This window comes from Elgaria multicarinata, chromosome 8 (genome assembly GCF_023053635.1).
Source record: "Elgaria multicarinata webbii isolate HBS135686 ecotype San Diego chromosome 8, rElgMul1.1.pri, whole genome shotgun sequence".
NCBI classification, from domain to species: Eukaryota; Metazoa; Chordata; class Lepidosauria; order Squamata; family Anguidae; genus Elgaria; species Elgaria multicarinata.
Genome location: NC_086178.1, coordinates 14,303,726 through 14,309,201, shown reverse-complemented (window position 1 = coordinate 14,309,201; position 5,476 = coordinate 14,303,726). Strand labels below are relative to the sequence as shown.

At 42.8% G+C, this 5,476-nt stretch overlaps 1 protein-coding gene across 2 annotated transcripts in view; it reads left to right on the top strand.

Annotated features, from left to right (window-relative positions):
* Positions 1-5,476, top strand: part of ATP11B (ATPase phospholipid transporting 11B (putative)) — a 508,285-nt gene that overhangs the window by 128,336 nt on the left and 374,473 nt on the right. The gene's annotated exons all lie outside the window — the stretch shown is intronic.

Sequence of the window (5,476 nt, the reverse complement as noted above, 5' to 3'; positions counted from 1 at the left end):
GGGCCGCCCCGGGCCGGGACCGGTGTGGGAGACCGAGAACGGCACCAACCGGCCGGCCCGAGAGCTGAGGAGCGGGGCCGGGCGCGCCAGGAGGCTGCTCCGGGGCTTCTACTCGGGCCCACGAAGCCGCCGCCGCTGCCGCAATAGTCTCCTTGTGGCCTCCTCCCTCGGCCTCAGTCCACGGTGCCCCGCTGAGGGAGCTGGGCCACGGCGCGGGGACGAAGTACAATCCGGACCCCATTTAGGGGGCGATAATGAGACATTCACGCCTTGAGTTCTTCGGAGCCACCTATATAACATGGGGGAGGGGTGATGGGGGGGCTGCAATCCTAGCCCGTGGGGCAGTCCGTCACTCACCCCCGCTCTCTTGTGGCACAGAAGGAGCCTAGTAGGGTGGAAGGGGGCGAACTGTTATAGGGGAAGGAAAGGAGAAATTCCTGTGCCGACGCCCGTATGGTGCTTCCCACAACGGCTCTCTAATCGGGTGGGCATCCTAGCCCTATTATTAGCAATTATAGAGTTACTCCTCCCTTTATTAAAGGATATTCTTTGGTGGGGGTGTGTGGAAATAAGTGTTCTCTCCCCCCCCCATTTTTTCCCTCTCTGCCAACACATGCACGACCCTTGTAGGGCCAGTATTTTTTACCTATATGAGAAGGAAGAGATGGAGACCGTGTGTGAGGCAGAAATGGTCAGGGGCATTTCCTTACACCCCTCTTCCAGGCCATTCCCTTCCCCCTCCCCCCGCTGCTTTATGAATGAAATAAATCTTATAGGAACTTCGTTGAGATCCATCGAAACAATAGACCAGTGGTTCCCAAACTTTTTCAGTTTGTGGAACCCCCTTGGTTCCACAAACTCATGCCCAGTGCCCCCTACCCTACCCTACCCAAATCATTATTCAGAATAGCGGTTTTCAACGACCCACTAAGGAAGATAATAACAATAAAATTCAAAACAGTAACAATTAATTGAATATTTATTGAAAATCCAATTACATTTTAGTTTATTCAATTAAACATTTCAATTCACCATTAAAAAGACTCTCCTTAAACGGTATTAATACACGTGTGGATTCTTCCCCAATATGGCTTGGGACCAAACTACCTTCTCCCATAAAAATGTCCCTGGGTTTTAAGACCTTCTGGAGAGGTGTTTCTCAGAAAAGACCACCTCGAGTGCTCCCCTGCCACCCCTTGCCTCTTAGTGCCCCCCTATGCAATCCCACCACCCCCAAGGGGGCAGTACCGCCTACTTTGGGAACCACTGCAATAGACATTTTGTCTTTCATTAGGTATTGCATCGGAGACCACCCTTGCAGAGGGTATTGGGGAGTTACAGCACTAGATTAGGGTGGCAGAAATGGGGTCTCATAACACTGGAGTGATGCATCGTGGACTGAGATGATCTGGCTTCAAATCTCCACCCACCCAAACTCCAGGAGTGGGATATAAATTTGATGACAATCCCAGCAGTTTAATTCTGAATTGGCGCTGTCAGGTTGATGGGCTGAGATCCTAACCCCAGTTGTACAGAGGAGAGGGATGGGGTAGCATTATAATAAGGGCCCACTTTCCTTTACCTCGGCATTAATATTTGGACATCCTTGGAGGAATGGACTTACCCACACAGACTCATTTCAGTCAGAGAAGAGAAGGAAGGAGATCAGAGGAACAACATAATCACATGCTCTGTGCATGCAGCAAGTTAATTTTGCCTGCTTAAAGAAGAATATTCTCTTATTTGATGATTTTTCAATAATGCATGTACATTATGTTGGGCTGATATCTGGGCAAAGGCTCTTGGCATTAGTTTTGTTTTTTTGCTTTTTAACTTAACAGTGTTGTTCCAGCCCTACCACTTTTCATCTATCAGCTTGTGGGTGCGATGTTGGAGCACCAGAGCAAGAGAAATGACCTCTTATTCATGCTCCTATCTTGGTCTCTCAACTCAAGCTGTTTTGAGTAATGGAAAGATGAAAACTTCCATAATACCTAGAATAGTGAACAAACTTTTGAAAGTTTCAGCACTACTTTGTAACATTTTGGTTGGTTCTAATAAAGGCAATACTCTACTATAGATTGTGGGGTGGAGCTCTACATTGACCAACACTGAGTTTTTAACTGACCCGAGAATAGTTGTTTTAAATGGATATTGTAGGGTTTCTTTTATACTTTTGGTAGTTTTACATTTTATATATCTGTTTTTAATGTTCATTGTTTTTAACTTTTGTAAACCGCCCAGAGAGCTTCGGCTATGGAGCAGTATATAAATGGAATAAATAAATAAATAAACATGGCTGTTTGTGCTTTTTCACACTTACCAAAATACCTTTGCAGAAAGTCAGGAAGAGAAAGATGCAGGAGACAGAAGTGTCCAAGCAGGAAATGGAGATACCCACCCTCCCGTTGAATGCATATCTCTCCTCTCTCTCCATGGAGACTTTGTTAGCAGCTTGAGGGGAAGCCACCACCTTTCCTGAAGTGATTGAGAGAGGAAAATATGTTCTACTCTGTAGGCATCATGCAGCTCATTCCTATGCAGATTTTAGTGGGTTTAGGCCAACTTGTGGCCCTTCATGTATTTTAGCCTACAGCTTCCATCACCCTTAGCCATTGCTAAGCGATCATGGGAGATATAGGCCAAAACATCTGGAGAACCTTAAATTGCCTAGCCCCTGACTTAGACATACCTAACTGCATAGAATCAGGCAGTAAGAATGATGCCACTTCCCAGCTTCCTGCTTGTGACCCTACATAGACTTGACTGTGCAGTTATGGAAGATTTGGAGGCTGAAGGACCTTAGAGCTTGGATCTTTCTGAATCCTGGTAGCTCCATGATTCAGTAAGCAGGAACCTATTCTAATAATGATGATAATAATAATAATTCTATTTATTACTCGCTTCTCCCTCTGGATCGAGGTGGGGTACAACACAAATGCAAACACTATAAAATATATATAATTAATTAAAACATAAAACTAATGCATTATTAAAAAGCAACACATTATTAAAAGGCATCTTAAAATTCAACTGGGTAGGCCTGCCGGAAGAGATCAGTCTTTATGGCCTTCTTAAATTCCGGAAGACTCTTAAGTTGACGAATCTCTCCCAGCAAGCCATTCCACAATCTGGGAGCAGCAGAAGAAAAGGTCCTCTGGGTAATGGTTGTCAGCCTTGTTTTTGTGGACTAGAGTAAATTCTTCCCAGAGGACCTGAGTGTGCGGGGCGGATTGTACAGGAGAAGGCAATCCCGCAGGTAACTTGGACCCAAACTATGTAGGACTGTAAAGGTAATAACACTTTATACTTAGCCCGGAAACTAATTGGCAGCCAGCATAGTGATTTTAAAGCTGGTGTAACATCGTCATGCCTAGATGTACCAGTGACCAACCTGGCTGCCATATTTTGCACTAGTTGAAGTTTCTAGATTAGGCACAAAAGTAGCCCTATGTAGAGCGCATTGCAGAAGTCGAGCCTCAAAGTTACCAGTGCATGCACTACCAACTCTAGGAAGGGGCGCAGCTGGTGTATCAGCCGAAGCTGGTAGTAGGCACTCCTGACAATCATTGCTTAATTTCATTTCACTGATATTTGTCTTTGTATTCTTGCCAGTTCCCTGCCTGGCATTACTGTTGCTGTTACTGTCATTTCTAAAATGCTCTTCTGCATATAAAGTTAAAATAGATTCTCATCTGCTTTATACTCCCAAGGTACCTGTCAGATGGTGTAGAAAAAAATGGAGAGGTGTTTTTCTCCATAATACTAGACCTCAGGACTACTCAAAGAAACTGATTAGCAGTAGATTCAGAACAAGCCAAAGGAAGTGCTTCTTCACAGAACATATTTATGGAATTTGATGCCACAAGTTACAGTGATGGCCACTGATTTGAAAAGGAGCTGAGAAACTCATGATGGATATGCTATTAGGTATAAACCGCCCAGAGAGCTTCAGCTATGGGGCGGTATATAAAGTTAATAAATAAAATAAATAATGGTTACATAGCAAGAACAGGTTCAGGAGCAGAATGCCACTGCACAACAATTGCTCAGGAGTAATAGAAGAGAGCTATTACCTAAATGCCCTGCGTGTGTGCTTTCCTGTGCTTTCAATCCCAGTCGCACTGATTCATCATAGGGCAAATTTTTTAATATACGATTAAAGTTTTAATCGATTACTGATTGAAATGATCAAAGGTTACAGATCTAAAAACACAAAGCAGGAAAAGTCTGATGCAAGTTTTCTCTTCCTGCTTCCTCTTCTCTGACTGCTTTGAAATAACAATTACGACACATGTCTCTGGGTTATAAGGTTGTAGGTCACAGCTGAGGGTGTTCACTCTATTTCATTCCACTTCTGCTACCTTGACAATTGTTTCCTGACTGCTTCAAGGCATTGTTACATAATTATCCTTTTGTTAGGAACAGATCCCATAAGACAAAGTCACTGTTCTTAAAACAGGGCAAAACAAGTAGGTTTTTTGTTTTGTTTCTAGTAATATACTTTCTTACAATTGTATCATGCCTTTTCTCCGAGAGGCTCAGAGCATCCTTCAACCAACCAACATAGTGGAGGGCTACCTCTTGGAGTTTTGTTTTTGTTTCCACCCCCAATCTCTGAAGTCTCAAGTGAGCATAAAAACAGTTTAAAATTCTGAAAATAATCCATAGCCAACTCCCACACCAGTGATTTTGAATTCTACCAAAGAATTTGAAATAGTTTATCAGACCTTTTTACAATGGCTTTGTGCCAAATAATTCTCAAAATGAAAAATATATATGAAAACATCTGTTTTAATGCAACGTAGTCTTCCCCAACCTGGTGCCCTGCAGATGTTTTTGACTACACTCCCAGTATGCCTGATCATTGACCATGCTGGCTGGGACTGATAGGAGTTGAAGTCCAAAACATCTGGAGGATGTCTTCTTCCTAAATGAGTGGGAGAAGACAATAGTTATGCGTGAATAAAGAATAATTCTGTCTAGAAACTGTACAGCCAATCAGTACACAATGGTCAACTCATTTGTTTTCAATAGCTTTTGGTATTTTAGCTTGATTTACTGTTCTTACTACTATGATTATTCTCTTATTTCTGTTTTGTGAACCCCTTCCCCCCTTCATATGTTTTAATGTGATTTTAGATTGTAAGCCTCTAGGCAGGGTATTGCTGTTTTATTCGTATATTTTGTACAGCACCAAGTACACTGTTGGTGCTATATAAATAAATAAAATAATAATAAAAATAAAAATAGGTGGGACGATAAATGGGTTGAGGCTCCCTGCCTTCCACACCTAGCGTACAGATTTGCCCATGTTAGTCATTTGTTCATTCCCACAACTGGCAGGAACAACAGTAGGACCTGCCTGGATGGGCAGCTTAAACAGCAGGCTTGCAGTTGCCAAGGCAAAAATACCCCTGCCAAAAATTACCTGTATTTTACAGATGCATGTATGTTGTATTTATTTATTTATTTA